The 10822-nt window shown below is 41.2% G+C and overlaps 1 pseudogene; it reads right to left on the reverse strand.

The window, feature by feature from the left end:
• Positions 1-6366: 6366 nt before the first annotated feature.
• LOC139037272 (U2 spliceosomal RNA) lies at positions 6367-6531 on the reverse strand (annotated as a pseudogene).
• Positions 6532-10822: the final 4291 nt, after the last annotated feature.

Consider the following 10822-nt stretch of genomic DNA (forward strand, 5'->3'; position numbering starts at 1 on the left):
GGGATCGAACCCAAGTCTCTCCTGTCTCCTGCATTGGCAGACAGGTTCTTTACCACTGTGCCACCTGGGAAGCTGATATTAAGTCTAGAACTGGCAAAACCAGTGGTGTTGGAAATCTGATCAGTGATTGCCTGGGTTTGAGGATGAGAAAGCCCTGATAGCAAGAATTGTGAGGGAACTTTCTGGGGTGATGCAAATGTCCTATATATTCCCTGTAGTAGTAGTAACTGGTTAATATGCATTTATCAAAAACTCAAAGAAGAGTATACTTAAAATGTGAGTATTTATTTTTTATTGTACTGTATATAAAATACGGCTCCATGGACTTGGTTTAAAAACACATCTCCCTTCAGCTACTGTTCTATTCCTTTGTGCCCTCTTTTAGAAAAATTCCTCCAGAGTTCCGTGTGTTCTGTGTTCCTTTTCCCTCCTCCATTCTCTCTTTGACCATTAAAGTCAGACTTCTGCGTCATCACTTCTCTGAGATTGCCTGAGTCAAGATAATCAACAATTTCCACGTGGTAAATGTCATGGCCAACTTTCAGTCCTCCTCTTGATTCATCAGCAGCATTTGTCATATCAATTACTCTTTCCCTCTGCAAATGCTTCCTCCCCTTGTCTTTAAGGACACAATTTTTTACATTGACGTGTAGTTGACTTACAATGTCGTATTAGTGTCTGACATGCTAACACAGAAACTGTATGTGTGTGTGTGTGTGTGTGTACATATATATCCATATATATATGGAATCTAAAAGTGATATAAATGAATATATAGATATATGCATATATTCTTTTCCAGATTCTCTCCCATTATAGATTATTACAAGATATGGAATATAGTTCCCTGTGCTATAGAGTAGAACCATGTTGTTTGTTTATTTTATACATAGCAGTTTGTATTTGCTAATCCCAAACTCTTACTTTATCCCTCCCCCATCCACTTTCCTCTTTGGTAACCATAAATTTGTTTTCTATGTCTGTGAGTCTGTTTCTGTTTGTAAATAAGTTCATTTATATCATTTTTTTAGATTTCACATAAAGTGATATAATATGGTCTTTTTCTTTTTCTTTCTGACGTATTTCACTTAGTATGATAATTTCTATGTTCATTTGTGCTGCTGCAAATGGCATTATTTCATTCCTTTTATGGCTGAGTAGTATTTCACTTCAAGGACAGGGAAACCTGGCATGATGCAGTCATGGAATCACAGTCTGACACGACTTAGTGACTCAACAACAACAGTATTCCAATATATGTAATATATCCATTGTGATCCAACATGTCACGTTCTTCATCCATTCATATATTGATGACACTCAGATTGCTTCAATGTCTTAGCTATGTAAATAGTGAGGCTCTGAATATTGGGGTGCATGTACCTTTTTGAATTAAGGTTTTCTCCAAATGTATGCCCAGGAATGGTATTGCTGGATCACATGGTAACTCTATTTTTAGGAATAATTTCTATTTTAAGGAACCTCCATGCTGTTCTCCATAGTGGCTGTCCCCATCTACATTCTCACCAACAGTGTAGGAGGGTTCCTTTTTATCCAAACTAGGAGGGTAGCAACTTTAACATACTCCCAACAAGTATATTACATACTTTAGGTAAATCAATGTTCTGTCCATAGTAGGCATTCAGTAAATATTAGTTGAAAGAATTAATGAACTAAAGATATTTATCCTTGGACTTCAGAATAGAAGTACAGTGAAACAGCCAGAAATGAAATTCGAAGTTCTAGAAATATGTGGATAACCTGGTGGACCAGATTTTCCTGAGATAAGGAGGGCAAAGGTTTTGGAAAGTCATGTAAACAATGTGTTCACTTAGAACCCAAGACCCAGGTCAGTTCCTGTGATTCTAATAGAAGTAACAATTATCAACAGAAGATCTTCCATAAAGGGAAACTTTGCATATTGAAAATAGTAATTGAGAATCACTGAAAATGAATAGAAATTTCCAGCTTCCATAAACTCCCATTAACCCACTATTGACTATTAAGGAACATGGCAGCGTTCCTCCAAAGAAGAAAATGTGTACAGGAGGTATGATCAAAAACTATTTAAACTCCTTCTGTCCAGGAATAATGGAGCTTCACAGAGTCACATTTAAGTATAATGTTAAAGGAAGATATATTAGAGTTCTGTTTAATTTGAAGGTTTGCAAGCAAAACCATAATGGGGAAATTAGGCAAGCATTAGTCATTTTTGTCCAATAGATGGAGCCAGAATAGAAAGGAAGCAGTTTTTGGCAGATTGTGAAATCACACAAAGAGGGATTGGAATTGGGAATCTACTGTGGATTCCAGACCCTTAGAGCTCACTAGGCATCCAGCCAGGGCTCTGTCTAATTGGTTGGTGTGGGGGGAGGTGAAGGAGGGTGAAACGAACTCCATAAATGTATAGAGTATATATAGCAACACAAAGCAATGTACCATGGAAAGAAAACAATTCCGATTTTAATTTGGACACCAAGGGTTTGTTTTTTCAAGTGTGCAAAACTTTGAACTTTAGAAACTGAGGTGGGATGGAGGCTGATTTGTGACATACTCTGGGTTATATATAAAAGATTAATAGTTATATTAAAATTATAAGGCTAATCTCAGTATTAAAATTAAAGTCATAAGACTGTGGGTTTATGGTAAACACATGTGTGCTAGAAGGAAAGAAAGAAAGAAGTGTAAAAAGAAGGCTTTTGATTACCCAAATTACTATGACTGATTAATAACCAGAAACATAATGTTTCTGCAAAATTTGAACATTGTGATGCTACTAAAATTTATTGAATTACAAATAATGAATTATAGTTCATGGATGAACTTAGTACTCTACCACTTTTAAGATGGTCTCCCGTAGATCATCCTGAGAGCAAACCTCAGAGACAGACATTGATAACTGACCCAAGATTAACCAGACAATCAGTAAAAATAGATGCCCCGCCTTATGTACCTGCACGCCTTTGTCAACCACAAGAGTCCCCTGCCTCCTTGATTCTTTGAACAGATTTAGTGGGTGTGACTGAATAAGAATACAGTTCTCCAGAGATGGGAGCTATGCTCTGAGGAGTGTGATGACACGGTGAGTGAAGAGAGAGTTCAGGAAGGAGAGCTGGGGCTGAGTGAGCCTGGACTCACGGGACTGTCCCTCTCTTATCCACCCGGCGAGAGAGGGCTCTGTCCTCTCCACCAACCTGTGAGGACAGTTGTGGGAGAGAAGGACCAGGGAAACTCTTAAGATGACTGGGCTGCATAAGGGTCTCCAGGAATGTAAAGTGAACCCAGTTCATGAGGTTGCATGCTCCGCTGCTACACTCAATAGGGAAGACAGGGCCACCTGGATTTAATAAGGTTGGGGTGGGCCAAGAGAGTAGAGTCCCACGAGATGGAAAAGGGTGCATGGACTGTGTTCAAGGAGATGACTATAATGATCAGCCATTGAATTTCAGTTGGATAAGAACATCAGTGAGGATGGAAAGTCGCAGGCTCAGTCTGAGCCCATTCTCAACAGCCAAGGTTATAGAAGGACAAGGGCTGTAAGAAAGCAAGGAGGAACCTGACCTTGATGGCCTCTTAGAGAGAGTAGAACCCAATCTCTAAGCCAGTGATCTGATTTCCTCTGCCTTAAACAACTCTTGGGTCTGCTGGTTCACAAAATTGCCTTTAGAATCACCTTTAGAATCAAAATCGCCTTTAGAATCAAACCCCATACCTGCCAGAGATGCTTGGAGGGCTCAAACAAAACCTTGTGCACACCAGGAGACCCTACAGAGACAGAGCCAGACCTGCCTTTGGGTGTTTGAGAGTCTCCTGCAGGGGTACGGGTCAGCAGTGGCCTGCCACAGGGCCAGGGTCTCTGGGTGCAGCAGACCTGGGTATGGCATAAGCTCTCTTGAAGGAGGTTGCCATTTACCCCACCATAGAGCCCCCAGAACTTACACAGGACTGGGGAAACAGACTCTTGGAGGCCACAAACAAAACCTTATGCACACCAGGATGCAGGAGAAAGGAGCAGTGGCCCCACAGGAGACTGACCCAGATTTGTCTGTGACTCTCCAGGAGTCTCCAGCAGAGGCATGGGTCGGTGGTGGCCTGCTGCAGGGTTGGGGCACTGAGTGTGGCACTGTGTGCACAGGACCTGTTAAAGGACTTTATTTTGGGGGGCTCCAAAATCACTGCAGTTGGTGACTGCAACCATGAAATTAAAAGACGCTTGCTCCTTGGAAGAAAAGCTATGACCAACCTTGACAGCATATTAAAAAGCAAAGACATTACTTTGCCAACAAAGGTCTGTCTAGACAAAGCTATGGTTTTTCCAGTAGTCATGTATGGATGTGAGAGTTAGACTGTAAAGAAAGCTGAGCACCAAAAAACTGATGCTTCTTAACTGTGATGTTGGAGAAGACTCTTGAGAGTCCCGTGGACTTCAAAGAGATCCAACTAGTCCATCCTAAAGGAAATCAGTCCTGAATATTCATTGGAAGGACTGATGCTGAAGCTGAAACTCCAACACTTGGGCCACCTGGTGAGAAGAGCTGACTCACTGGAAAAGACCCTGATGCTGGGAAAGATTGAAGGCAAGAGGAGAAGGGGACAACAGAGGATGAGATGGTTGGATGACATCAGCGACTCAGTGGACATGAATTTGAGTAAGCTCCAGGAGTTGGTGATGGACAGGGAGGCCTGGCATGCTGCAGTCCATGGGGCTGCAAAGAGTCGGACATGACTGAGTGACTGAACTGTACCAAACGTCACTATTAAGACTAAAACTAGCAAGTAGGAATAAAAGATCAAGCTTGAAAATCGTGTTTTCAGAGAAAATATTAGTCTATTTGCATCTCATGACACTGTTGCAAAATGTGACTCATACACTCAAAGTCCAGAAAGAAACTAAATTAAGTGCTTTAAAAGAAAACAATTTTTCCTGATGTACTCTAAATTTTCCTAAAATAAGTTAAAAGAAGGCTGAGATAGAAAAATCCTTATTTGTAGCCTGCAAAGGAGGTTCCTGCAATGGAGGCAACTGGCTATTTGCCCCAGGATATGTCACAAATGATGAGAAAATGTGAGCATTTGGCTCTTGTTCAAGTTCAGGTGGGGGTTTGGCCAGGCCTGCGGTTCCTGGGAAGTCTGTCCAGGGACTTGTCTTGCTTTGTCTTCCAACCACCCACTACATGTTTTGCAGGGACAGGATCACGGACCTCTGAAGACGTTGTTCCCAGGAGACTAGAAAGTCAAAGGAAACGAAGGGTAGCACTCCCTAACCCACATGGTTCTCCCACTATTGTCTGTCTGTAGGAGGAGTAATACTAATGCCTGTAATATTTCATCCTGCTGCATGAGACTGGGGTGTTCCCATCAGATGAGTGATACTGGAGAAGGGGCTTTCTGTTCTCCACCCACAGATGGGCGTGTCACTCACATACTCCACAATCCAAAGTGAGTAAAGACAAAAATCCAAAATTATATCTATGTTTTTAATTTTTGTTTTAAATACTTTTGTATTTAGTGTAGAAAAATAAATGTGAATGTTTTATTTTTTTCCCCTCTTAAGAGCTATTCACCCTTGTTTCCTAAGGAAGAAAGAAAAATATTTAGTAATTAGTGTTTGGGATATCAGAGAAGCTGCATTCTCCAACAAACTCCAACTGGATCAGAGATATAAACGTCTAAAAGAAAATTTACAGGTTTCCCTGGTGGTCCAGTGGTTAAGAATCTCCCTTGCAATGCAGAATTCAATCTCTGGTCTGGGAAGATCTCACATGCCGAGGAGCAACTAAGCCTGTACACCACAACTACTGAGACCGCTCTCTAGAGGTCACAAGCTGCAACTTCTGAGCCCACCAACCATAACTACTAAAGCCTGCTTGCCTAGAGCTCGTGCTCCACAACAAGAGAAGCCACTGAAACGAGAAGCCTGAGCACCACAACTAGAGAGTTGCCTGCACACAGCAATGAAGATCCAGCACAGCTAAAAGTAGATAAAAGAAAATCTAAAGGTACTAGAAGACTTAAAAAGAATTCCCAAATACAGTAGACTGACCATATACTTTTATTTTCTGTGTGTAGGATAAATAAAAACTCCCAAAGATATGTCTGTGCCCTAATCCCCAGAACCTATGAATGTTACCTCAAATGACAAAGACTTTGCAGATGTGATTAAGGCCCTTGAGGTAGGGAGATTACTCTGGATTGTCTGAGTGGGCCCTAAATGCAGCAACAAGCATCTTTTTAGGGGGGAGAAGTCACAGGTGTTACACAGACACTGGGGAAGGCAATGCGATCCCAGGCGCAGAGACTAGAGTGATGCAGCGACAAGCCAAGGAATGCTGGCAGCCAACAAAAGCTAGGGAGCTGGGAACAGATATCCCCTGGAGCCTCCAAGAGGAATGTGACCCTGCTGACACCTTGATTTCAGATGTCTGGCCTCCAAAAACAAAAAATAAATTTCTGTTTTTTTAAGTCACCAATTTAGTGGCAATTTGCATAGTGACCCTACACTTGATCTTAGCCAGAAGGCCAAGAGGCGATGCATGGTGACCTTAGAAAACAAATACACTTCTGGATCCACCCAAACGTCACCAAAATAACAGTGAACAGAAGGAAAATGATACAACTCACAAAGATAAGAAGAACAGCAGAAAAGAATTTCTATAAATTTTTGGAAAATAGAATAATGAATGAGTGAGAGGCAACTTACTTCTCCAAAGTAAGAAAACTGCAACCCTGAGAGCCAGGAGAAAGGGCTGTGGGCAAGACATGAGTCACTTCTCCCAGAGGGTCACCAAGCAGCAGGCAGGGTGGGGGCGGAGGGTGGGGCTGAAGCTGGAAGACGTCCAGTGGCATGAAGAACACCACACTGGGTCACTCGCCACACCCCTGCTTGATACTGATCAGCCAAGAGCCCGGTACACCCCTGTTTCTGGCCTCCCACACCTCAGTCCATTCCCCTGATCCTATCCCCACATGACAAACCCATCAGTTCTGCTCACACTCCTGTTGAAGAGAACTGGTCTCAAGGTTCTTCCTAGATGTGGGTGGGCTGGGTGATACCACGCAGGGCCCACACTGGCTTCCCACCACCCTGCCGTGCTGCGAAGGAAGGCATGCTTTCTGATGGCCCCAATAGCAGCATCTGCCACACTCTCTAAGGTACATTTTCCTAAAATTTCAGAACACTGGGCGTAAAAAGATTCTAAAAGTTCCCTAGATGAAAAACTTGGTCACTTCATGTACTAACGATCAGCAATCTGACTGGCATCAGACTTTAAAAGAGCAATTCAAGATGCTAGAAAACAATAAGGCAACACCCTCAGTAACTTATAAACAAAAAGTTTCTATTTAACCAAGTTGTCACAAAATGTAAGGATGGTATGCGAGGTTTGAATGATATGCCCACAATGCATCATCTAAGAGGAAGCTATCAAAGCACATAATTCTGCACAATGTGGAGTAAACAAGAAAGTGGAAGACATGAAATCCGGGGGAAGAAAAAAATAATCAGGATGCATACAGGAGAGTGGCAAAGGGGGAGTCCTAGCATGATGGATGTTTATCACACCTGGAAAGTAGCCATTCCTACTTGAACAGAAGCCTGTGCAAGTGTGAAGGGGAGACATTTAAGCAGAAAAATAGAACTGATAGATTATTTACTGTGTTTGAGAATTTGGGGGAAAATTATTACTAAGAGTCTGCCAAATTTGTTGGATTATCTGGGGACAAAAAGTGATGATATGTAGAAAACTAAGCAATTTCATCAGAAGTAAGGTGGGATTAGCAATTATTAATGCCAGGAAAAGCAGTTTATATAAGAAGATATAGTTATGATATAATATCTGGTTCAGTGGTGAATAATATTTGATAGTCATATAAGCACTGACTCGACTTAACTAGGCATTGCAAGATAATTATTTTGAGGAAAGGGGAGAAACTAAATTGGGGAGAATTAGAGCTGGATAAGAAATCAAAAGCCTCAATGATTTCTTTTGCAGGATTCTAATCTATACATATTTTCTGCACATGTACAAAGATTAATGTACAAAGAAATTCATCACATCACTGAACAAGAAATAGCAAAACAGAGACAACTTAAATGTCAGTTGATGGATAACTAGCTGTTTAACCATTATTTTAAACAGGTTATTGTTAAATGGAGTAAAATACAAGCTTTAAAACAGGCCAAGCAATAAATGATGGCATGAACAACCAGATAGTGAAAACAAAGTGGAGAGGGGTGGGTCCAATACACCATCACTTTGGGGGGAAAATAAATATATTCCCATGCACAAACATTGAATCTTGTATATGTAAAATTTCTGGAAAGATACACAAAGAACTGCTAACTGTGACTGTTTATATGGAGGGAAACTGTGATCAGACAGGAAGGGATAGAAAGAGATCTACTTTTCACCATACACCATTTTGTTATTTAAAATTTTATGCCAGACAATATGTTATCTATTCAAATTAATACTTTTTAATAAAATTATGTTTTTAATTTTTAATAATTTTTAAAGGAAGGGAAAAAACAAGCTGGCAAAAGTAAGAAAAAAACAACAAAAAAATTAGCCCCCTTAATATCTCAACTTAATACATCAAACATGTCTCAAAATGTCATTTCACTATTTTTAGCATTTTCTTTTGTGCTGTGCTTAGCCATTCAGTTGTATCCGACTCTGTGACCTCATGGACTGTAGCCCTCCAGGCTCCTCTGTCCGTGAAATTCTCCAGGCAAGAATACTGGAGTGGGTTGCCATGCCCTCCTCCAAGGGATCTTCCCAACCCAGGGATCAAACCCAGGTTTCCCACACTGCAGGAAGATTCTTTACTGCCTGAGCCACCAGGGAAGCCATATATCATACATGTCTTAAAATGTCATTTCACTATTTTTTAACCTTTTCCTTTTGGTGGTGGCAACTGCATTTTTTTATGCTATCCATCTGTCTAACCTTGAAGATCAGTTCAACTGTAGTGTTTGGATTTCTTATTTTTCCTTTTCATAAGAAAAAAATTTCTTAAGATGTTAAAGTACATATTAATGAAATGCATGGTCTGGAGATGTTCCTGAGTAGTATTAATGCAAAATACGAAAATAATAAACCTAAAAACAGGTTATAAAGTTGAGGAACTATAAAACAGACTGGAAAGCTGTTCCCCAAAATGTTGGCAGTGATTATTTCTGGATAGTAGAGCAATTAATAGGTGAATTTGTTTTTCTCTTTGCCTTTCCAAATATTTTACAATGAACACGGTATTTTTTTAAAACCTTTTGTTTTATTCTTCAAGCCTGATGGTCTTAAGTGTCACTTGGCACCCAAACATTTCCAATATCACTGAGCTCTTTATTTCTTAACTGTGGAATGAAAATAATGACAGAAACTTTAGGCCCACCATAAGGACTATTGAAGGAGAGATTTCAGGGCTAAAGGAGCCTTTCAATATTCTTCAAATCTATAATCAGATTTACTGTGCATGCTAAGTTGCTTCAGTCGTGTCCAACTCTACAGCCCTATGGACTGTGGCCCACCAGGCTCCTCTGTCTATGGGATTCTTCAGACAAGAATACTGGAGTGGGCGCCATGCCTTTCTCCAGAGATTTACTGTAAAGTTAATAAAATCATGCTTTGGAGTAACCCCTCTTCACTTGCTCTTATCCCTTCCATAACCTTGTGTCTCTTTTTTTTTTTATGTGTATCATGGTTGTGACTTTATTTTCATAATTTTATTTATTTTGGCTGTGCTAGGTCTTCATTGCTGCACAGGCTTTTCTCTAGTTGCCACGAGCAGGGGCTACTATCTAGCTGCAGTGACTGGGCTTCTCACCGCAGTGGCTTCTCTCCTTGAAGGGCACAGGCTCTAGGGTGGGTGGGCTTCAGTAGTTGCGGCTTCCAGGCTCTAGAGCACAGGCTCAGTAGTTGTGGCTCATGGGCTTAGTTGCTCCACGGCATGTGGGATCTTCCCAGAGCAGGGATCAAACCCATGTTTCCTGCACTGGCAAGCAGATTGTTCTACCTTTGAGCCAACAGGGATGCCCCCATTGTATCTTATTTTGAATTCATAACTTTGTATTCTTTTCCTCGTAAGGCTCATGAATTGTCCAGTTACAGCACCTACCCAACCAAGACCCACCACCACCAAAGCACATCAAAATACTGTTTGACAATTTTTTAACATCCTTGAATGAGATAGTCTAGTTATCATTTATTCTGAGGGAATGTAGGGAAGATATCTATAAACTCCCACTAAACTGACAGGCCAAGCCTCGCAAACTTTTGCACCCCTGTTGCCTCGCACACATCTGGCACATTTCAAGTATTCAAAGACCATTTGTAGCACTGTTAAATGGCAGTGAGTTTACAGGGAAAAGTAAAAGGTCCCTTAACCAATTCCTTGTCCTTGGAGTAGGTGAGGGCTAGTCCTTGTGGAGCTATTTCTGATGGTTAGCAGGAAGGGTACACCCATCTCAAATAACTGGGGCTACAGCATGACTCCCGGTCCCCAGAGTTTTTGACAGCCTGTAGGAAGGTAAGTGGATCGGCCAGGGGAGTCATCCCACTGGGACAGTGCAGCAGACTCTGTGCCAGTGAGGAAAAGGTCCCCATCTCCCCTCTTTGAAGAGATACATTGGCATGTTTATCTATGAAGCAGAGAAGAAGACATGTCTGGTGTGTGACTTTTACATCTCTCAAATACAGGAACGCAAACTGCTGTTGGACACCAAAAGACAAGAGTGAGAGTAAAAAAGTCAGGTGCCATGTGACCAGCACTTCCATTTCTGGGTATATACCCATAAGGATGACAGCTGGGATTTGATCAGATGTTT

Source organism: Odocoileus virginianus, chromosome 10, assembly GCF_023699985.2.
Source record: "Odocoileus virginianus isolate 20LAN1187 ecotype Illinois chromosome 10, Ovbor_1.2, whole genome shotgun sequence".
Lineage (NCBI taxonomy): Eukaryota > Metazoa > Chordata > Mammalia > Artiodactyla > Cervidae > Odocoileus > Odocoileus virginianus.